Source organism: Rhinopithecus roxellana, chromosome 3 (genome assembly GCF_007565055.1).
Source record: "Rhinopithecus roxellana isolate Shanxi Qingling chromosome 3, ASM756505v1, whole genome shotgun sequence".
NCBI lineage: Eukaryota > Metazoa > Chordata > Mammalia > Primates > Cercopithecidae > Rhinopithecus > Rhinopithecus roxellana.
This window is the reverse complement of record NC_044551.1, coordinates 65,827,188-65,852,280: the sequence shown is the minus strand read 5'-3', so window position 1 is coordinate 65,852,280 and position 25,093 is coordinate 65,827,188. Positions and strand designations below refer to the sequence as shown.

Here is a 25,093-nt window from a genome sequence, read left to right as displayed (position 1 = left end):
TAGTAAAAAGTCTCAATAACCTAGGTATTGATAGAAGATACTTCAAAAAAATAAGAGCCATTCATGACAAATCCACAGCCAATATCATACTGAATAAGCAAAAGCTGGAAGAATCTCCCTTGAAAACCATCACTAGACAAGAATGCTCTCTCTCACCACTCCTTTTCAACATAGCATTGGAAGTTCTGGCCAGGGCAATCAGGTAAGAGAAATAAAGTGTATTCAGATAGGAAGATAGGAAGAAAAACTGTCTCTGTTTGCAGATGACACGATCCTATATCTAGAAAATCCCTTCGTCTCAGCCCAAAAGCTCAAGCTGATAAGCAAATTCAGCAGTCTCAGAATACAAAATCAATGCCAGAAATCACAAGCATTCTCATACATCAACAACAGAAAAGTGAAGAGCCAAATCATAAATGAACTTCCAATCACAATTACTACAAAGAGAATAAAATACCTAGGAATACAACTAGCAAGAAAAATGAAGGACCTCTTCAAGGAGAACCATAAACCATTGCTCAAGAAAATCGGAGGCCAGGCGCGGTGGCTCAAGCCTGTAATCCCAGCACTTTGGGAGGCCGAGACGGGAGGATCACGAGGTCAGGAGTTCGAGACCATCCTGGCTAACACAGTGAAACCCCGTCTCTACTAAAAAATACAAAAAGCTAGCCGGGCGAGGTGGCGGGCGCCTGTAGTCCCAGCTACTTGGGAGGCTGAGGCAGGAGAATGGCATAAACCCGGGAGGCGGAGCTTGCAGTGAGCTGAGATCCGGCCACTACACTCCAGCCCAGGCAACAGAGCGAGACTCCGTCTCAAAAAAAAAAAAAAAAAAAAAATCAGACCAGGCACAAATGGAAAAACATTTCATATTCATGGATAGAAAGAATCAGTATCATGAAAATGGCCATACTGCCCAAAGTAATTTATAAATTCAATGCTATTATCATTAAACTACCAGTGATGTTCTTCAGAGAATTAGAAGAAAAAAAAAAAAAAAAAAACTGCTTTAGAACTCATATGGAATAAAAAAACAGCCTGTATAGCCAAGACAATCTTAGGCAAAAAGAACAAAGCTGGAGGCATCATGCTGCCTGAAATCAAACTATACTACAAGATTACAGTAACCTAAAGAACATGCTACTGGTACAAAAACAGACATATAGACCAATGGAACAGAATAGAGAACTGAGAAATAAGACTGCACATCTACAACCATCTGATCTTTGACAAATCTGACAAAAACAAGCTGGATTAGTCCATTTTAACACTGCTGATAAAGACAGAAGTGAGACTAGGTAATTCCTAAAGAAAAAGAGGTTTAATGGACTCACAGTTCCACGTGACTGGGGAGCCCTCATGATCATGGTGGAAGACGAAAGGCAAGTCTTGCATGGCAGCAGACGAGAGGAAAAAAAGAGAACCAAGTGAAAGAGCTTTTGCCTCATGAAACCATCAGATCTTGTCAGACTTATTCACTCCCACAAGAACAGTATGGGGCATACTGCCCCCATGATTCAATTATCTCCCACCGGGTACCTTCCACAGCATGTGGGGAATTATGGGAACTACAATTCAAGATGAGACTGGTGGGGAGGGGACACAGCCAAACCATATCACAACCAATGGGGAAATGATTCCCTATTTAATAATTGGTTCTGGGAGAACTGTCTAGCCATATGCAGAAAATTGAAACTGGACCCCTTCCTTACACTTTATACAAAAATTAACTCAAGATGAATTAAAGACTTAAATGTAAAACCCCAAACTATAAAAACCCTAGAAAATAATCTAGGCAATACCATTATGGACTTAAGCATGGGCCAAATTTCATGATGAAAACATCAAAAGCAATTGTGGCGAAAGCAAAAATTGACAAATAGGATATAATTAAAGAGCTTCTGCACAGCCGAAGAAACTATCATCAGAACAAATGACAAACTATAGAATGGGAGAAAATTTTTGCCGCCTATCCATCTGACAAAGATCTAATATCCAGAATCTATAAGATACTTAAACAAATTTACAAGGAAAAATGAGTAACTTCATTAAAAAGTGGGCAAAGGACATGAACAAACACTTCTCCAAAGAAAACATTCATGAGGCCAACAAACATATGAAAAAAAAAACATGAAATAAATGCAAATCAAACAACAATGAGATACCATCTCACGTCAGACAGAATGGTGATTTTTAAATAGTCAAGAAACAATAGATGCTGGCAAAGCTGTGGAGAAATAACAACATTTTTACACTCTTGGTGGGAATGCAAATTAGTTTAACCATTGTGGAAGGCAGTGTGTTGATTCCTCAGAGACCTAGAATCACAAATACCATTTGGCCCAGCAATCCCATTACTGAGCATATACCCAAATAAATATACCATTTTATTATAAAGATACATATGTTCATTGCAACACTATTTACAATAGTAAAGACATGAAATCAACCCAAATGCCCATCAATGATAGACTGGATAAAGAAAATGTAGCACGTATACACCATGAAATACTATGCAGCCAAAAAAATAAATGAGAGCATGTCCTTTACAGGGACATGGATGGATCCAGAAGCCATTATCCTCAGTAAATTAACTCAGGAACAAAAAACCAAACATCAAGATTTCTCACTTGCAAGTGGGAACTGAACAATGAGAACTCATGGACACAGGGAGGGTAACAACACACACTGGGGCCTGTAGTGGGAGACTGGGAGGTGGGTGAGCATCAGGAAAATAGGTAATGCATGCTGGACCTAATACCTAGGTGATGGGTTGGTAGGTGCAGCAAACCACCATGGCACATGCCTACCTATGTAACCAACCTGTACATCCTGCACTTGTATCTCCAAACTTAAAATAAAACAAAATAAATAAAAAGACTGAACCAAAATTTAGGGTAGCATTTACCTCGACCAAAGAAAATCTTTAATAGGAAATGAGGTAGAACTGAAAAGCAAATATAACTTCATATCTATGTTCGTATTTTCATGGCATAAAGGTAGTTTGGGAGGGATGTTTAGTTCAATATTAATGAGTCTACAATATAAAATAAAGTATAAACGTACATAGATAATGTATGAAAAATAAAGTTTTAGCATCCCTGGTCTTTGAACTAATAATATTTTTTATATTTTAAAAGTTTATAAAAACAAGAAATGTGTGGCTAGTGTATATGCGACCCGCAATACATAGATTATTTTATCTTTTGCAAAAATACAAAAAAATTTTTGCCAAACTCTTTTCTCAACATGAAGATAACTTTCTCACTGACAATTACTTATACATTTTTCTTCATTATTTCATAGATATTTTAGGTACTTGCAAAAATACATGTATATTTATTCATTTTTAATAATAAAGTGTATACTATAGTCATATTCTGAACTGTACTTTTTAACAACTTAAGAATATATTCTGCAATATTTCAAATCATTTTATATGAAAGTGACTAATTACAATAAATTTTTGTATTTCAATACATAAATACAATATGATTTATTAACATTGTTCTTTCTTAAAGGACATTTAGATTGATTTCCATGTTTTGGTGTTTTAAAGCAATGCTCTTTACATTAACTGTCTCTCACAGGTGGGATATTGTAAATACAAACACTTTTGGTACAAGGGTTATGTGCTTGTCTAAATTAGATATGTATTAGCACACTGCATTTTTAGAGGCTATACAGATTTGCACTTCACTGGCAATGAAAAATAATGTCTATTTACACTATTTTATGACTAGTGTACTCATTTTCAGTAATCATCTCCAATCTGTTTGGCAAAGATAAAAATTCCTTGATTTTTTTTTTTTAATTGACAATCTTCAATGAAAGTAGTTTAGATTGGTGCTGTTTGTAAAAAAGATAGCAGTTCTTCTGGTTTGGATTTGTTTTGATCATCTACTTCTATAGCAATGTGTTTGATTTAACTTTGTTTCTACCTTTTAAGATAAGATTTGGTAAATTATATACTTTTAGAAAATAGATTTCATTGAAGTGATCAACTTCATTTCTATAGCATTATCAAACTATTTTGTCATGGCCAAGTGTAGTGGCTCATGCCTGCGATCCAAGAACTTTGGAAGGATTCTTAAGCCCAAGAGTTCAACACCAATCTTGGCATCATAGCAATACACAATTTCTACAGAAAAATAAGCTGGGCATAGTGACCTGTGCCTGGAGTACCAGCTGAGGTGGGAGGATCGCTTGAGCTGTGGAGGTCAAGGCTGAAGTGAGCCATAAGTATGCCACTGCAGTCCAGCCTGGGCAACACAGTGATGCCCTGTCCAAAATAATAATAATAATATAATAATAGTATATCACAACCTTTTAAATTTCCTTATTTTGTTTTTTAATCAATTATTACACATTAGGAATATGAATTTTTCTCAATATGTAATTTTTTAATCTATTTAAATAATCATTATTTGGATTCTTTTTCTAATTTATAATTTGTTATTTTTATTTTTATTAGTTATGCTGTTTTGTTTATTATATATATTCAGTATTATATTATTGTGTTTTTCTAAAGAATTTAATTCATTGCATGAATCATGTAATTTTCTTCCTAATTTATTCAGTTAATATTTAATAGTGTAACTTTTGCTTTCTTTTCCTAACTTTTGCTGTTTTTTAACCCATTTATACACTTTTACATGATTTATTTTTTATGTTCTCATTTATGATGGAGTAACTGGTATCTGAATGACCCTCTTGGGAAAATAATTTATAAAATTAGAGAAATAATATTTGAAAATGCTTTTCAGGGATTATGCATCAGTTATCTACCTGTGGTTTCTGTGAGAAGGGAAAAATCACAAGATGAACTCCATATTTTCTCGGGCTCTTGACCTAGGGACTCTTCCTTAACCATATGCAGCAAACTGATTCCAGTAAGAGCATGATATCCCTGCTGAAGTAAGGAGACAAAAAACTAGTGACGACTGAATCAGCTAGAATGCACGGAGTGCAGTGTTGAAGGTGAAAAGGTATGGAGAGGAGGCAATCTAGGGGCCCCTGCAACTCTGCAGCTTAGGTCCAAACTGAACATGCATGCACAAAGTTAGACTATCCAAGAAATATCAGAGAATGGCAACTCTGTAGTTGGAAACCGAACAGAAACACTATAGGTTGGGCAGCGTTGGGTTAGACTAGTGCCTAAAAGTATGGGATGTGAAAATTTTGGCCTACCAGAAGATCTCCTTAATATCCATTGCTGACAGACTTTGCAAATAAATTTGCTTTGAGTAAAATAGTGCCATATAAGTAAAATATGCTCTAGATATTAAGCAAAACGTTTCTAAGTGATCTCCGTTTCAACAAATAAATCAAACTTAGTCTGTTCTCACACTGCTAATACAGGCATATCCCAAACTGGGTAATTTATAAAGGAAAGAGGTTTAATGGGCTCATAGTTTCATATTGCTAGAGAAGCCTCACAATCATGGCAGAAGACAAAGGAGAAGGAAAGGCACATCTTACATGGCAGGAGGCAAGAGAGCTTGTGCGGAGGAACTCTCATTTACAAAATGATCAGATATAATGAGACTTATTTACCACCTTGAGAATAGTATGGGAGAAACTTTCCCTATGATTCAATTATCTCCACGTGGCCCCACCCTTGACATGTGGGGATTATTACAATTCAATTTGAAATTTGGGTGTGGACACAGCCAAAACATATCAACACTGAATAATAAAAATATATCATATCAATTTGGCTAAAACAGCGTTCAGAAAATTTAGTAGCTTTAAGTATTTGTAGTAAGGAAAAAAGAAGAAAAGTAAAAAAAAAAAAAAATCATCTAATTGAACAGAAAAAATTAGAAAAGGAACTTAGTGAATAAATACACAAGTAAATAAGCAGATGTAAGTAAATGCTAAAAATAAAGAAAAAATGAAAAACAAAACAAATGAACTAAGCCACAAATAGTCCTTGGAAAAGATGAATAACATTTACAACCAGATATATGGATTGATGTGAGAAATCAAAAGAAAATGTAAGGGTTACTAGAATCAGGAATTGAAGGGAGAATATCTCCGTAGAGTATTGAAATATTAAAATGTTAACTGAGGATAATATAGATAGGTTTATATCACTAACTTCAAAAAATCGGTAGCTCAGAATAATCCCTCATTCTCAATGATACATTAAAACATTTGACAAACTTCGATACACCCATTCATGATAAAAACTCTCACAACCTCTCACAACAGTAGGTATTGAAGAAAATACTATCAAACTTTTAAAGGGTATCTCAAAAACCGTATGGCAAATGTCCAACTTAATAGAGAAAAAGTGAATAACTTTTTCCCAAGATCATATGCAAGCAAAACATGATCTCTCTTCAAGGATATTCAATCATTCAAGTAGGTTTACTCACGGTACCATACTGTAGAGAAGATTCTAGGTAGTCTACTAAGTTAAAAAGAAATTATACATCTTGGAAAATATAAACCTAAAATGTTCTTTATCTCAGATGACATGGCTGTTTGTGTAGAAATGAAAAACAATAATGATAACTGTATTTGTTTGTTCTCATGCTGCAAATAAAAACATACCCAAGACTTGGTAATTTAAAAAGGAAAGAGGTTTAATTGACGCACCATTCCACATGGATGGAGAAGCCTCACAATCATGGTGAAAGGCAAAGGCTCGTCTTACACGGTGGCAGGCAAGAGAGCATGTGCAGGGGATTTGATTTTTAATAAAACTATCTGATCTCATGAGACTTATTCACTATTATGAGAACAGCCTGGGAAAAGCCTGCCCCCATGTTTCAATTGCCTCCTAACAGGTCCCTCCCATGACACACAGGGAACATGGGAGCTACAATTCAAGGTGAGATTTGGGAGGGGACACAGAGCCAAACCATTTCTATAACCAAAACAAGAAAATTCCTAGAATGATTAAGCAGTTTAACAAAATCACAAGTTATGAAGTTAATATAGAGACAATCAATTGCATGTTTCTACAGCAGCAGCAAATTATTGGAAAATAAAGTTTAAAACTGCCATTGACAATAACATTAAAATCAAAATGTTTCAGAACACATTTAATGAAGTATGTATAAACCTCTAAAATGGAAATCGCAACGTATGTTAAGGGAAGTAAATGATATTTAAATAAATAGAAGTGGTAGCTAGATTCTAGGCTGCCCCTCAAGATTTATACCCACTGATACATAAGCCCTGTGTAATCAATCCCCTTCCCATAAATGTGGGCAGGATCTGGAAACATGACGGGTTATTGCTCATGTGGGAAGATCATTATATATGGCAAATGTGAAGGACTTTTGTAGACTTAAGGTTCCAAATCAGGTGATTTTGACTCATTAAAAAGGAAGATTGGCTTTCCTAGGTGTTTCTGACTTAAACAGTGTAGAGTATTTAAAAGAGAGATTAGACCCTTTCTAAAGAAAGAGATGCTCTCCTTCTGTTCTTAAGGAAGCAGAGAGCCATGTTGTAAACTACCTGTGGAGCTGGGAAACTTCCGATTACCGAAGACCTCAATCCAATCCCAACCAGGAACTGAATTTTGCCAACAACTGGAATGATCTGAAAAAGTCCCAAGCTCCATGTGCAAACACCATCTGCCCAACATTTTGATCTCACCCTAGTTAAGACTCTGAGCAGAAGACCCACATAAGCCATGCCAGGGTTCCTGAATCATAAAAACTGTGAGATAATAAACATATATTGTCTTAAGGAAGTAAAACTGTGAAAATTTGTATGTATTACAATAAAAACTAATAAAATAGAGACATGTATCACACAATGAAGGACTCCATATTATTTTAATTTCCAATTTCTAAAAATCAATACATAAATTAAGGCAATCCTAATTAAATTTCAAAAGGTTTGTTCTAAAAAGCATAGTCTAAAAAGTGACAAATTGGACTAAAATATTTTGGGAAATTCAAAAAGCCTAACATTTCTAAAATCGTGTTTGGAAAAGAACATACAAAATTGAGGGATTCAGCTTTCTGAAGTTCACAACTTACCGTAAATCTAGAACAGTTATCATAATATGTAATTCTCCCATGATACATAAATAAATCATTGTATAAATTAATGAATACAGAAATAGAATCCCAAAGACTCCACTGATTAACTTTCAACAGAGGCGCCAAAGTAATTCAATATACCTTGATACCTTAAAGATAGCAACGTACCTAATTAGGTAGGTGAAGATTGAAGTTCATTTTTCCACACAGATGTTCATGTTTCCACCTTTAAACAACTTTGGAACAAAATAGATTTTTGTGCAAAAAGATTAACTTCAATCTTCACCTATGGTGATACACAAAAATAATTGAAAATGAAGTGTACACATAAATTTTAAAACCACAAATATTAAACTACATGAAGCATGAAAACATAGGAGAAAATCTATACAATCTTGTTATAGGCAAAGGTTTCTTAAACAGCATACAAAAAGTATTACCAAAAAAGGCAATTTTGATAAATTGCACTTTATCAAAATACAACTTTTTGCTCTTCAGAAGATACCACACACACAAAAAAAGGAACATGAATGGACAAGTCATAGTCTAGGAGAAAATATATAACACAGTACTTCCATCTATAATATTCAAAAACCTCCCACAATAAAAGAGATAAAATCCTATGTAATGTAAAGCACTTGCATAAACATGTCCCAAAAATGATATGTAACTGGAAAATATTTACCTGAAGAGAACAATGACATTACTGGTCACCAAAACACTACAAACTAACATCCTTGGACTATATCACTTATATTAACTGGTATGCTAAAGTTAAAACAGTATCAACTCCAACAGTTCACAAGGATGTAGAACACAGAGCTCTCGCACATTCCAGAGAGAGTTAATAGGTAAATTTGTTTTTATTTTTCTCTTTGGAAAATTGGTTGAACCTCTCTAAAATGTAATCCTAAACTTATCATATGACACAGGAATCAAACATCTAGGTATTTTTCCAAGGAAAATGAATATATATGTTCATAAAATCACTTGTAAAGGAATGTTTGGAGCCGCTTTAATTATAATACCAAACACCATATGTAGACTCATGTCCTACTGCCCATCCAAAGAGAAATGAATAAATAATTTTGGTATAATCCCCCAATAATATATAACTAAGAAGAAATGAAACATAGAAATATTGATACCATGATAATATGGATGAATTTTACAGACATTGTTGAGAGGAAGAAGCCAGGTACATAAAGGTATTTGTTGTTTGCTTTCATTTATAGTAAATTCTAGAACGATTGTAAAACCAATAATTAGGGATCTGTCACCCAAGATGGAGTACACACGTGCGATCTTGGGTCACTGGAACCTCCACCTCCTGGATTCAAATGATTCTCCTGCCTTGGCCTTCCAAATAGCTGGGACTATAGGCGTCTGCCACCATGCCTGGCTAATTTTTGTATTTATAGTAGAGGCAGGGTTTTGCCATGTGGACCAGGCTGGTCTCAAACTCCTGACCTGAAATGATCGACCCACCTCGGCCTCCCAAAGTGCTGGGATTACAAGCATGAGTCATTGTGCCTGGCCTAAAACACACACACACACACACACACACACACACACACACACACTCTTAGCAATATCTGCGGTGTTTTTTGTTTTTTGTTTTTTCTGACTGTATTTTCCCTAATTTGTCAATACCAGATTAATTTTTGAACTCATATATAGGTTTAGCAACATGTAATGCAATCATTTCTCATTTGGACCTTGTGATAAGTAAATATTCAAATGTCTCAGGAGTTTATAAGTCAAGACAAATATTGGTACATACTTCTTGAGTTATTTATCCTGTTATGATCCCATTCTCAGTTGATTTTTTACATCATAGCAGAACTTACAAGGTTCTTCGTCTGTGTGAAAGTTTTGCTGTCACAGCTTTGAATTTGTTCAGCTTATATTGAAGTTTTTCAGCTTATTCAATGTTAAATATATATATACCAAATATTAGCCATTATGTCAGATTTAAAATTATTTATATTTATACATTTTAACTAAAATTATCATTTTTGTGGAACGAATCAAATATCAAATATTGAATTTGTTGCACATTTACCAAATGAATGTTACTATCATTTGACTCACTGTATTTACCATATGAGAAATTTATTTATTTTTTTCTTATAGTAAATGAGTCAGTTTTTCTTCCTTATATTCTTAAAAACACATCTGGAATTTTAAGTTATTTTAAAAAACAGGATCAGTTTTAAGTTATTTCAAAAAGAGGGGTTTTCAGCAAAAAAGTAAAATGGTGTCATTTCATATACCCATACATAAATTCTTTCTCATTATAAATGAAATCTTACAGTTGAAAGTAAATTTAGAAATCATCAAATAACAGCCGGTGAAATTGAAACCCTGCCTTAATATATAAATCAAACACCTATCAGAAAACATTAGCAAATTCAAGGTAGGATAGTGCGAAGGAAATATTTTTTTAAATAGGACTCCATATGAATTTTAGATAGATTTTTTCTAATTATGTGAAGAATACCATTGGTAGTTTTATAGGAGTAGAATTAAATCTATAAATGAATTAAATCTATAAATCTATAAAATGATGAATGTTGGCCTAGAAACAGAGCTCCTCTTAAAGACTTGCTGGAAAAAAGCTAGGGTGAAATTCTATTTTGCTCTGTCTCTTTTACCTTCTGACATTCTCTCGGTGGCTGAAATCAACAGCTATCTTTATCCTATGTGTTTCTGTCATATAGATCAATACTCTACAACAGAAAGCAGAGTGGAAATTTAAAAAAAATGCATCAGTGGCCTTAGAGAGGATCTTTTTTCTTTTTTTTTTTTTCTTTTTTTTTTTTTTCTCATTTCTTTTTTTTTTTTTCTTTTTTTTTTTTTATTATACTTTAAGTTCTAGGATACATGTGCATAACATGCAGCTTTGTTACATATGTATACTTATGCCATGTTGGTGTGCTGCACCCATCAACTCGTCCGCACCCATAATTCATCATTTATATCATGTATAACTCCCCAATGCAATCCCTCCCTCCTCCCCCCTCCCCATGATAGGCCCCAGTGTGTGATGTTCCCCTTCCCGAGTCCAAGTGATCTCATTGTTCAGTTCCCACCTATGAGTGAGAACATGCGGTGTTTGGTTTTCTCTTCTTGTGAGAGTTTGCTAAGAATGATGGTTTCCAGCTGCATCCATGTCCCTACAAAGGACGCAAACTCATCCTTTTTTATGGCTGCATAGTATTCCATGGTGTATATGTGCCACATTTTCTTAATCCAGTCTGTCACAGATGGACATTTGGGTTGATTCCAAGTCTTTGCTATTGTGAATAGTGCCGCAATAAACATACGTGTGCATGTGTCTTTGTAGTAGAATAATTTATAATCCTTTGGGTATATACCCAGTAGTGGGATGGCTGGGTCATATGGTACATCTAGTTCTAGATCCTTGAGGAATTGCCATACTGTTTTCCATAATGGTTGAACTAGTTTACAGTCCCACCAACAGTGTAAAAGTGTTCCTATTTCTCCACATGCTCTCCAACATCTGTTGTTTCCTGACTTCTTAATGATTGCCATTCTAACTGGTGTGAGATGGTATCTCATTGTGGTTTTGATTTGCATTTCTCTGATGGCGAGTGATGATGAGCATTTTTTCATGTGTCTGTTGGCTGTATGAATATCTTCTTTTGAGAAATGTCTGTTCATATCCTTTACCCACTTTTTGATGGGGTTGTTTGTTTTTTTCTTGCATATTTGTTTGAGTTCTTTGTAGATTCTGGATATTAGCCCTTTGTCAGATGAGTAGGTTGCAAAAATTTTCTCCCATTCTGTAGGTTGCCTGTTCACTCTGATGGTAGTTTCTTTTGCTGTGCAAAAGCTCTTTAGTTTAATTAGATCCCATTTGTCAATTTTGGCTTTTGCTGCCGTCGCTTTTGGTGTTTTAGACATGAAGTCCTTGCCCATGCCTATGTCCTGAATGGTACTACCTAGAATTTCTTCTAGGGTTTTTATGGTATTAGGTCTAACATTTAAGTCTCTAATCCATCTTGAATTAATCTTCGTATAAGGGGTAAGGAAAGGATCCAGTTTCAGCTTTCTACTTATGGCTAGCCAATTTTCCCAGCACCATTTATTAAATAGGGAATCCTTTCCCCATTTCTTGTTTCTCTCAGGTTTGTCAAAGATCAGATGGCTGTAGATGTGTGGTATTATTTTTGAGGACTCTGTTCTGTTCCATTGGTCTATATCTCTGTTTTGGTATCAGTACCATGCTGTTTTGGTTACTGTAGCCTTGTAGTATAGTTTGAAGTCAGGTAGCGTGACGCCTCCAGCTTTGTCCTTTTGACTTAGGATTATCTTGGCAATGCAGGCTCTTTTTTGGTTCCATATGAACTTTAAAGCAGTTTTTTCCAATTCTGTGAAGTAACTCATTGGTAGCTTGATGGGGATGGCTTTGAATCTATAAATAACCTTGGGCAGTATGGCCATTTTCACGATATTGATTCTTCCTATCCATGAGCATGGTATGTTCTTCCATTTGTTTGTGTCCTCTTTGATTTCACTGAGCAGTGGTTTGTAGTTCTCCTTGAAGAGGTCCTTTACATCCCTTGTAAGCTGGATTCCTAGGTATTTTATTCTCTTTGAAGCAATTGTGAATGGAAGTTCATTCCTGATTTGGCTCTCTGCTTATCTGTTACTGGTGTATAAGAATGCTTGTGATTTTTGCACATTAATTTTGTATCCTGAGACTTTGCTGAAGTTGCTTATCAGCTTAAGGAGATTTTGGGCTGAGACGATGGGATTTTCTAAATATACAATCATGTCATCTGCAAACAGGGACAATTTGACTTCTTCTTTTCCTAACTGGATACCCTTGATTTCTTTCTCTTGCCTGATTGCCCTAGCCAGAACTTCCAACACTATGTTGAATAGGAGTGGTGAGAGAGGGCATCCCTGTCTTGTGCCAGTTTTCAAAGGGAATTTTTCCAGTTTTTGCCCATTCAGTATGATATTAGCTGTGGGTTTGTCATAAATAGCTCTTATTATTTTGAGGTGCGTTCCATCAATACCGAATTTATTGAGCGTTTTTAGCATGAAGGGCTGTTGAATTTTGTCAAAAGCCTTTTCTGCATCTATTGAGATAATCATGTGGTTCTTGTCTTTGGTTCTGTTTAAATGCTGGATTATGTTTATTGATTTGCGAATGTTGAACCAGCCTTGCATCCCAGGGATGAAGCCCACTTGATCATGGTGGATAAGCTTTTTGATGTGCTGCTGAATCCGGTTTGCCAGTATTTTATTGAGAATTTTTGCATTGATGTTCATCAGGGATATTGGTCTAAAATTCTCTTTTTTTGTTGTGTCTCTGCCAGGCTTTGGTATCAGGATGATGTTGGCCTCATAAAATGAGTTAGGGAGGATTCCCTCTTTTTCTATTGATTGGAATAGTTTCAGAAGGAATGGTACCAGCTCCTCCTTGTACCTCTGGTAGAATTCAGCTGTGAATCCATCTGGTCCTTGACTTTTTTTGGTGGGTAGGCTATTAATTGTTGTCTCAATTTCAGAGCCTGCTATTGGTCTATTCAGGGATTCAACTTCTTCCTGGTTTAGTCTTGAGAGAGTGTAAGTGTCCAGGAAATTATCCATTTCTTCTAGATTTTCTAGTTGATTTGCGTAGAGTTGTTTATAGTATTCTCTGATGGTAGTTTGTATTTCTGTGGGGTCGGTGGTGATATCCCCTTTATCATTTTTTATTGCATCTATTTGATTCCTCTCTCTTTTCTTCTTTATTAGCCTTGCTAGCAGTCTGTCAATTTTGTTGATCTTTTCAAAAAACCATCTCCTGGATTCATTGATTTTTTGGAGGGTTTTTTGTGTCTCTATCTCCTTCAGTTCTGCTCTGATCTTAGTTATTTCTTGCCTTCTGCTAGCTTTTGAATGTGTTTGCTCTTGCCTCTCTAGTTCTTTTAATTGTGATGTTAGAGTGTCAATTTTAGATCTTTCCTGCTTTCTCTTGTGGGCATTTAGTGCTATAAATTTCCCTCTACACACTGCTTTAAATGTGTCCCAGAGATTCTGGTATGTTGTATCTTTGTTCTCATTGGTTTCAAAGAACATCTTTATTTCCGCTTTCATTTTGTTATGTACCCAGTAGTCATTCAGGAGCAGGTTGTTCAGTTTCCATGTAGTTGAGAGGTTTTGATTGAGTTTCTTGGTCCTGAGTTTTAGTTTGATTGCACTGTGGTCTGAGAGACAGTTTGTTATAATTTCTGTTCTTTTACATTTGCTGAGGAGTGCTTTACTTCCAATTATGTGGTCAATTTTGGAATAATTGCGATGTGGTGCTGAGAAGAATGTATATTCTGTTGATTTGGGGTGGAGAGTTCTATAGATGTCTATTAGGTCCGCTTGGTGCAGAGATGAGTTCAATTCCTGGATATCCTTGTTAACTTTCTGTCTCGCAGTCTGCGGCGATCTATCCGCAAGGCAGCAGCAAGGCTGGGGGAGGGGCGCCCGCCATTGCTGAGGCTTAAGTAGGTAAACAAAGCTTCTGGGAAGCTCGAACTGGGTGGAGCTCACAGCAGCTCAAGGAAGCCTGCCTGTCTCTGTAGACTCCACCTCTGGGGACAGCAGACAGCTGAAGAGCAACAGGGGAAGCAGCAGGGGCCTGTGCAGATGCGAACGACTCTGTCTGACAGCTTTGGGGAGAGCCGTGGATCTCCCAACGTGGAGGTTGAGATCTGAGAACGGACAGACTGCCTGCTCAGGGGGGGTCCCTGACCCCTGAGTAGCCTAGCTGGGTGACATCCCCCACTAGGGGCAGTCTGACACCCCACACCTCATAGGGTGGAGTACACCCCTGAGAGGAAACTTCCAAAGGAAGAATCAGACAGGTACACTCGCTGTTCAGCAATATTCTATCTTCGGCAACCTCTGCTGCTGATACCCAGGCAAACAGGGTCTGGAGTGGACCTCAAGCAATCTCCAACAGACCAACAGACAGTCCTTCTGACTGTCAGAAGGAAAACTATCAAATAGGAAGGACACCTATACCAAAACCCCATCAGTACGTCACCATCATCAAAGACCAGAGACAGATAAAACCACAAAGATGGGGAAGAAGCAAGGCAGAAAAGCTGGAAATTCAAAAAATAAGAGCGCATCTCCCCCTGCGAAGGAGCGCAGCCCATTGCCAGCAATGGATCAAAGCTGTTCAGAGAATGACTTTGACGAGAGGAGAGAAGAAGGCTTCAGTCCATCAAACTTATCAGAGCTAAAGGAGGAATTACGTACCCAGCGCAAAGAAACTAAAAATCTTGAAAAAAGAGTGGAAGAATTGACAGCTAGACTCATTAATGCAGAGAAGATCATAAACGAAATGACAGAGATGAAAACCATGACACGAGAAATACGTGACAAATGCACAAGCTTCAGTAACTGACTCGATCAACTGGAAGAAAGAGTATCAGCGATTGAAGATCAAATGAATGAAATGAAGCGAGAAGAGAAACCAAAAGAAAAAAGAAGAAAAAGAAATGAGCAAAGCCTGCAAGAAGTATGGGATTACGTAAAAAGACCAAATCTACGTCTGATTGGGGTGCCTGAAAGTGAGGGGGAAAATGGAACCAAGATGGAAAACACTCTTCAGGATATCATCCAGGAGAACTTCCCCAACCTAGTAGGGCAGGACAACATTCAAATTCAGGAAATACAGAGAACGCCACAAAGATACTCCTCCAGAAGAGCAACTCCAAGACACATCATTGCCAGATTCACCAAAGTTGAAATGAAGGAAAAAATCTTAAGGGCAGCCAGAGAGAAAGGTCGGGTTACCCACAAAGGGAAGCCCATCAGACTAACAGCAGATCTCTTGGCAGAAACTCTACAAGCCAGAAGAGAGTGGGGGCCAATATTCAACGTTCTTAAAGAAAAGAATTTTCAACCCAGAATTTCATATCCAGCCAAACTAAGTTTCATAAGTGAAGGAGAAATAAAATCCTTTATAGATAAGCAAATGCTTAGAGATTTTGTCACCACCAGGCCTGCCTTGCAAGAGACCCTGAAGGAAGCCCTAAACATGGAAAGGAACAACTGGTACCAGCCATTGCAAAAACATGCCAAAATGTAAAGACCATCGAAGCTAGGAAGAAACTGCATCAACTAACGAGCAAAATAACCAGTTAATATCATAATGACAGGATCAAGTTCACACATAACAATATTAACCTTAAATGTAAATGGACTAAATGCTCCAATTAAAAGACACAGACTGGTAAACTGGATAAAGAGTCAAGACCCATCAGTCTGCTGTATTCAGGAGACCCATCTCACATGCAGAGACATACATAGGCTCAAAATAAAGGGATGGAGGAAGATCTACCAAGCAAATGGAGAACAAAAAAAAGCAGGGGTTGCAATCCTAGTCTCTGATAAAACAGACTTTAAGCCATCAAAGATGAAAAGAGACAAAGAAGGCCATTACATAATGGTAAAGGGATCAATTCAACAGGAAGAGCTAACTCTCCTAAATATATATGCACCCAATACAGGAGCACCCAAATTCATAAAGCAAGTCCTTAGAGACTTACAAAGAGACTTAGACTCCCATACAATAATAATGGGAGACTTCAACACTGCACTGTCAACATTAGACAGATCAACGAGGATCATTTTTCTTAATAATGACATTTAATGTTGCATACAAAACAGCAAAACAAATTATTTTGAGAACACATCAAAAATTTAATTTGTTCTAATTGACTATATACTAGATCACAAAATACTTTTCAATTCACATAAAATCATATCTTTACTCATGAATTTATTGATGCAACAAGCACTTATCAACTGTCCACTCTACACCAAATATGAGTTTAGTCCAAGGGGATGAAACAGGGAGCAAACGCCCTCTGACTACAAAGTTGCTTCCCTTAAGCTTATACCGTAGTGTGAAGAGACAGAGAGTGAAATAGCTAATCTACAGGAGATCACTTAGAGATAGATGTGGGAAAAATTGGAGAGTGCAAAGGGGTTTCAAGAGACAGGGTATGATGTGGTGGATCTATGTTTGTTAGATTGACTAAGGGATGCCCCTCTGATTAGATGGCCCACTAAGAGTGTATTAATTCCACAGCCCTGTCATAACAAATTATGACAACTAAGTTGTTTGTTTAAATAAACAGAAATTCATCATCTCCCAGTCCTAGAAGCTAGAAATTAAAAACAGAGGTTTCATTAAGGCGGCACTCCCTTTGAAACTCTGGGTGGAATGATTATTTGCCTCTTACTAGCTTGCTGGTTTGGGATGTCAATCCCTGGTTTGAAGATGATACACCACTTCAGTCTTTTACTTTGTTCTCACATGGTGTTCTCCATGTGTGTCTCTATCTGCTCACATAGTCTTCCCCTTCTGGGTCTTCACAATATCTTTGTATAAGGAAACCAGTCATATTTGATCAAGAGCCTACCCTGCTCCATTATGACTGCATCTTAACTAATTCCAACTGCAATGACCGTATATCCTATGAGGTCATATTCTGAGATTCTAGGGGCTAGAAATTTGGGAGGTAGCCACAATTCAAATCATAACAAACAGTAAGCTTAAGTACAACAGGAACTGAGCCAGGAGAGGATCTGCAAAAAGAGCATGACAAGTTGATATTATTGCTCCTAATGCAGAAATTCACTTGGGGTATACACGTAGGCACCATTCATTATAGCTTTCCCAAAATAGTTCTAGTTTATTGTTGTGGTCTCAGTATAAATTTAATAGAAATCATTTAACAAAACAACTGCATGCACCCTCATTGGACAAGAAATTACATGTTCTTCCTATGTGTAAAAAACACAAGAAGTTCAGTGTCACTGTAACAGAGTGAGTATGGAGGAGATTATTTTACAGAGATGGTGATTCAATTGTATATGATTTTGTTTTCCCAGGTAAGGTCTTTGTGAATAATTTTGCACATCTTAAGAGGGGTTTTTAGCAAAAAGGTAAAATGGTGTATTTATTGTATTATATAACACATGGAGAAAATCTGCAAAAATCATAACTATAGTTTAACAAATTGTAAAAAAGTGAACATATTCAGGTAATCATTGCTAAGGTCAAGAGATGGAGCATTACTAGCAATTTTGAGGTTTCTCCATCATCCCTTCCTAAACATTTCTCCCCTTCCTCACTTAAACACCAAATAATTTATAAATTTTAAACACATGAAACCAAACTGTGTGTATCACTTGGTGTTTGGATAATTTACAATCTACATAATTGTTAGATTAATACATATTGTTACAATATAATTTATGTATGTATATCACCATTGATGAGAATTTGTATTGTTTCTAATTTTCAGCTTTTATATGGCAATGTAAATAATCTTTATATGTATTTGGTATAATTCAGAAGTGAAATTTCTGAGTCACAGGGTATTGGTATGTTTAACTTTAATGAATGTCAAACAGTTTCTTGAAGTGGCTGCATCAATATACACACTCCATACAGTGTAAAGTAGTTTTGTGGTTTTATATTTTCGCAAAAATTAGTATTGCCATCTGCATTGTTTCATTTCAGATATTCTGATGTTTATGAATTATCTTATAATGACCTTAATTTGTATATCTGTTTTCATAATTATAAGATGTTTGAAATATTTTGTTTAGTGAACATTTGACCTGGCTGATTTAGAAAATGTTACCTAATTTTTTTGTTGTTGTTGCTTGTTTTTTTTGTTTTTTTTTTTTTTTTTTTTCCACTCTTGTTTTGTGGTATGCCCGCTCTCTTTTTTTTTATTATTACTATTATACTTTAAGTTCTAGGGTACATGTGCATAACGTGCAGGTTTGTTACATACGTATACTTGTGCCATGTTGGGGTGCTGCACCCATCAACTCATCAGCACCCATCAACTCGTCATTTACATCAGGTATAACTCCCAATGCAATCCCTCTCCCCTCCCCCCTCCCCATAATAGGCCCCAGTGTGTGACGTTCCCCTTCCCGAGTCCAAGTGATGTCATTGTTCAGTTCCCACCTATGAATGAGAACATGCGGTGTTTGGTTTTCTCTTCTTCCGATAGTTTGCTGAGAATGATGGTTTCTAGCTTCATCCATGTCCCTAAAAAGGACATAAACTCATCATTTTTATGGCTGCATGGTATTCCATGGTGTATTAGTGCCACATTTTCTTTTTTTTTTTTTGAGATGGAGTCTCGCTCTCTCGCCTGGGCTGGAGTGCAGTGGCCGGATCTCAGCTCACTGCAAGCTCCGCCTCCCGGTTTATGCCATTCTCCTGCCTCAGCCTCTGGAGTAGCTGGGACTACAGGCGCCCGCCACCTCGCCCGGCTAGATTTTTGTATTTTTTAGTAGAGACGGGGTTTCACCGTGTTAGCCAGGATGGTCTCGATCTCCTGACCTCGTGATCCTCCCGTCTCGGCCTCCCAAAGTGCTGGGATTACAGGCTTGAGCCACCGTGCCCGGCCTAGTGCCACATTTTCTTAATCCAGTCTGTCACTGATGGACATTGGGGTTGATTCCAAGTCTTTGCTATTGTGAATAGTGCCGCAATGAACATGCGTGTGCATGTGTCTTTATAGCAGCATGTTTTATAATCCTTTGGGTATATACCCAGTAACGGGATGGCTAGGTCAAATGGTGTTTCTAGTTCTAGATCCTTGTGGAATCGCCACACTGTTTTCCACAATGGTTGAAGTAGTTTACAGTCCCACCAACAGTTTAAAAGTGTTTCTATTTCTCCACTTCCTCTCGGGCACCTGCTGTTTCCTGATTTTTTTTTTTTTTTTTTTTTTTTTTTTTTTTTTTTTTTTTTTTTTTTTTTTTTGAGACGGAGTCTTGCTCTGTCACCCAGGCTGGAGTGCAGTTGCTGGATCTCAGCTCACTGCAAGCTCCTCCTCTTAGGTTCACGCCATTCTCCTGCCTCAGCCTCCCAAGTAGCTGGGACTACAGGCGCCCGCCACCTTGCCTGGCTAGTTTTTTGTATTTTTTTAGTAGAGACGGGGTTTCACCACGTTAGCCAGGATGGTCTCGATCTCCTGACCTCGTGATCCACTCGTCTCGGCCTCCCAAAGTGCTGGGATTACAGGCTTGAGCCACCGCGCCTGGCCTGTTTCCTGATTTTTTAATGATTGCCATTCTAACTGGTGTGAGATGGTATCTCATTGTGGTTTTCATTTGCATTTCTCTGATGGCCAGTGATTATGAGTATTTTTTCACGTGTCTGTTGGCTGTATGAATGTCTGCTTTTCAGAAGTGTCTGTTCATATCCTTTGCCCACTTTTGAATGGGGTTGTTTTTTTTTTTTTTTTTTTTTTCTTGTAAATTTTGAGTTATTTGTAGGTTCTGGATATTAGCCCTTTATCAGATGAGTAGATTGCAAAAATTTTCTCCCATTCTATAGGTTGCCTGTTCACTCTAATGGTAGTTTCTTTTGCTGTGCAGAAGCTCTTTAGTTCAATTAGATTCCATTTGTAAATTTTGGCTTTTGTTGCCATTGCTTTTGGTGTTTTAGACATGAAGTCCTTGCCCATGCCAATGTCCTCAATGGTATTCCCTAGGTTTTCTTCTAAGGTTTTTATGGTTTTAGGTCTAACGTTTAAGTCTCTAATCCATCTTGAATTAATTTTCGTATAAGGAGTGAGGAAAGGATCCAGTTTCAGCTTTCTACTTATGGCTAGTTAATTTTCCCAGCACCATTTAATAAATAGGGAATCCTTTCCCCATTTCTTGTTTTTGTCAGGTTTGTCAAAGATCAGATGGCTATAGATGTGTAGTATTATTTCTGAGGGCTCTGCTCTGTTCCATTGGTCTATTTCTCTGTTTTGGTACCAGTACCATGCTGTTTTGGTTACTGTAGCCTTGTAGTATACTTTGAGCTCAGGTAGTGTGATGCCTCCAGCTTTGTTTTTTTGACTTAGGATTGTCTTGGCTATGCGGGCTCTTTTTTGGTTCCATATGAACTTTAAAGCAGTTTTTTCCAATTCTGTGAAGAAACTCATTGGTAGCTTGATGGGGATGGCATTGAATCTATAAATTACCTTGGGCAGTATGGCCATTTTCATGCTATTGATTCTTCCTATCCATGAGCATGGTATGTTCTTCCATTTGTTTGTGTCCTCTTTTATTTCACTGAGCAGTGGTTCGTGGTTCTCCTTGAAGAGGTCCTTTACATCCCTTGTAAGTTGGATTCCTAGGTATTTTATTCTCTTTGAAGCAATTGTGAATGGAAGTTCATTCATGATTTGACTCTCTGTTTGTTACTGGTGTATAAGAATGCTTGTGATTTTTGCACATTAATTTTGTATCCTGAGACTTTGCTGAAGTTGCTTATCAGCTTAAGGAGATTTGGGGCTGAGATGATGGGGTTTTCTAAATATGTTGTTGCTTTTTTATTCAGTGTAAAGAGGTTTGTTTTTAATTGTGTATATGTAACATTAGACAAAATTATTTAAAGTCAATAAATTTTTATTCAAGGAATTCCAGGTTGTGATTTCTTCCACTGTCCATTATGGTCACTTTATATCCTCTGAAGAGCTGGAGTCAAAAGATTTATCTTGAAGTTAGCCTTTTTTTTTTTTTTTTTTGAGATGAAGTGTCAATTTGTCACCCAGATTGGAGTGCGGTGGTGCGATCTCAGCTCACTGCAAGCTCCACCTCCTGGGTTCACGCCATTCTCCTGCCTCAGCCTCCCGAGCAGCTGGGACTACACGCGCCCATCACCACGCCTGGCAAGTTAGCCCTTTTTAATGAAATGATGCTTATTTTAATCCAGTTGTCCTTTACAGCCCATAATTCTTTTAATTTGGTTTCTGTCATCTCCTTTTCATATGGGTATACTGATGAAGACTTCAAAATTCACCAAGAATCTTTGGGATCTAATTTCTTCAACCAATTTACTTTAGGGTCCTTTTTATTATAGATGGTGGGTCTGCCTGGTTTTCAGTTTGACACCCTCTCTTAACATGTATGAGTTCAAATCATATTCATTCCTAAACGATCACACTCAAGAAGAGTATAGATGTGTGGAATATGCCAGTCCCTTTAACTCCAGGCATCATGTTCTCAAGATAAAAGTCTTTAAACAAAAAGCCATTGTATGTATGGTCAACATGGAATTGGAATGCAAAATTAATCCTGCTGAGGATTTCCCTCATATCCCATTCTCTTTATCTATTCTACAGTCCTAGAATCAATCTGTTTTTTTGTTTTTTTTTTTAATTAAGAGACAGAGTCTGTCTTTGTTACCCAGGCTGGAGTACAGTGGTGCCATCAATGCTCAGTGCAGCCTCCAACTCCTGGGCTCAATCCTTTTTCCTCAGCCTCTGCTTCCTGAGTAGCTGCAACTGCAGGCACATGCCCCAATACCCAGCTAATTTTTAAATTTTTGTGGAGATGAAGTGTTTGTTACTATCTTGCCCAGGCTGGTCTTGAACTCCTGGTTTTAAGCAATACTCTCACCTTGGTGTGGGGATTGTAGGTTTGAGCAGGCTTGAGCCACTGCACCTGGCCTGGAACCAACCTTTATGGCTATCAATATTCCCATCAGTTAACTGCCTCAGGTATCAAAATATCCCTTGTTATATGTATCAAAACTCATACTGAACAATTAGTTCTGAGTTGCAAAAGAGGATTTATGTTTTGCACCTATCCATAAGTCTTTGTCCACAAGACCTCAACATTTTTGACTATCATTGTAGTGAATACTTTATTACTTCCCAACTCTATGATTGTGCTAAAAGCTATTGACTATACACTTTAAACAGTTTCATTCTATAATGTTTCAATTTTTCTCCAATAAATATGCTTTAAAATTATTTTCAAAATACAAAAAGAGGATGTTTTATTGGTATCGTAGTAGACAGAGAAGTAGACTAAACCAGTAGGTACAAACCTGAACAAATAAAGATACGTGATTTATGACACAGTTGAAGCTACAAACTTTAAGGATACAGACCATTTGATGTCTACAATCAAATAAACTTAATTTTTCTCCTACAGTATAAATAATCAATTCAGTGTTTATATATATGTTGTTACAGACTGAATATTGTGTATCTCCCAAAATTCAATATTAAAATCTAATCTTCAATATGATCCTCTTTGGAGTTGGATCCTTTGGGTGGTAATTAGGCCATAAGGGTAGTCCCTTAATGAATGCAATTAGTGCCCTTAAAAAAGAGGCCAGAGTGCTAGCTTCTTTCTGCAATGTAGGGTAAGTTGAGCACACACAAACCTTCAGTTGTGGGGAAGGCAATAAATTTCCAGTAGGGAAAATTGAGCTCTGACATGCTTTCTTCTACTTGTTCTACTCTGTTGTTGAAACTTTCCACTGCATTTTGTATTTTTATAGGTATATCTTTCATTTCCAGAACTTGTGGTTGTTCTTTCTTTATAATATCTATCTATCTAGAAGATTTTTCATTCACATCCTAGATTGTGTTTTCAAATTTCTTTAATTGATTTTCAACTTTCTCTGGTATCTCCTTGAGTAGGTTAATAATCAACCTTTTTAATTCTTTATATGACTTCAGAAATTTTTATCTTTGTTTGGATCTATTGCTGTGGAGCTAGTGTGATTTTTTGAGGGTATTATAGAGCCCTGTTTTGTCATGTAAATACCCTAAATGCTCCACTTAAAAGATGAAGAATGGCAGAGGGAATAATTAAAAAAAAAATAGTCAAATATCTGTTGTCATCAAGAGATTCATCTAACACATTAGGGATTCATATAAACTTGAAGTAAAGGTGTGGAAAAAGATATTCCATGCAAATGGAAACCAATAGTGAACAGAAGCAGCTATTCTTACATCACACAAAACAGACTTTAAAGCAACAACAGTACAAATAGACATAGAAGGACCTTGTACAATGATAAAATGATTAGGTCAACATGAAGATATTACAATCCTAAATTTATATACACCTAACACTGGAGCTCCCAATTTTAGAAAATAATTGCTACAAGATGTGCAAAATGGAATAGACAGCAACACAATAATAGCGGGGGACTTCAATACTCCACTGGCAGCATGAGACAGATTATTAAGAGAGAAATTCAGCAAAAAAACAATGGATTTAAACTATACCTTAAAATAAATGGATCTAACAAATTTTTAGAGAACATTCTTCCCAACAACTGCAGAATAAACATTATTTTCATCAGCACATGGAACATTCTCCAAGATAGATCATATAATAGGCCAATGAGTCTCATCTGAATAAATTTGAGAAAATTGAAATTATATCAAGTATCTTCTCAGACTGTTACAGTTGGTAGTTACTCAGACATGAGCAGGGAAGGAGAGGGTCCCATCCCCAACAGGAATGTTACATGACCATCCGGTGATGTTCATGTAGTTGTTAAACTGTCTCTCTAAAATAACAACTGATTGCAGCCAATGCCAGAAAAAAAGGAGTCTCCCAATAGACAGAAAACTGGAAACTGATGCTCAGCAGCTTCCCAATAAGATCAGAATTGGGTGAATGGGCTCAAGCATGCAAACTAAAAGCCAAATTGGTGTAGTTTAACTGGTATATGACCTTTTTAAGGAACCCTTGACTCGTAAGGGAAGAACACTTCGAGTGATTACGCGTATAACTTCAGTAAACACACTCTGCACGCAGCCCTTCCCAAGCGCCAGCAGGCCACTGCACATGTGAACAGCCCAACCCAAGGGAAGAATCAGAAGAGAAGGGATACTAGACCCCAGAATCACAACAATGTATAAAACTCCAAGTCAAAGATCAAACTGTGCACTTGAATCCCTCAAGTTGCCTGCTTGGCTCTCTTCCATATGTACTTTATTTCCTTTTGTTCCTGATCTAAAACTTCCTAATACACTTTCATTCCTGCTCTAAAACCTGCTTCTGTCTCTCCCTCTGTCTTATAGCCCTCAGTCAAATACATTCTTCTGAGGAGGGAAGAATTGAGGTTACTGTAGACCCATACAGAATTGCCACTGCTAACACACTTTCATACTGTGACTTCGATACATTCCCTTGTGCTAACAAGACCACAGTGGAATTAAAATTGAAAATGAACTCCAAAAGGAACCCTCAAAACTATGCAAATACATGAAAATTAAATAATCTGC

The 25,093-nt window shown here is 36.9% G+C and overlaps 1 pseudogene; it reads right to left on the bottom strand.

Annotated features, from left to right (window-relative positions):
- Positions 1-22,565: 22,565 nt before the first annotated feature.
- LOC115896698 lies at positions 22,566-22,658 on the bottom strand (annotated as a pseudogene).
- Positions 22,659-25,093: the final 2,435 nt, after the last annotated feature.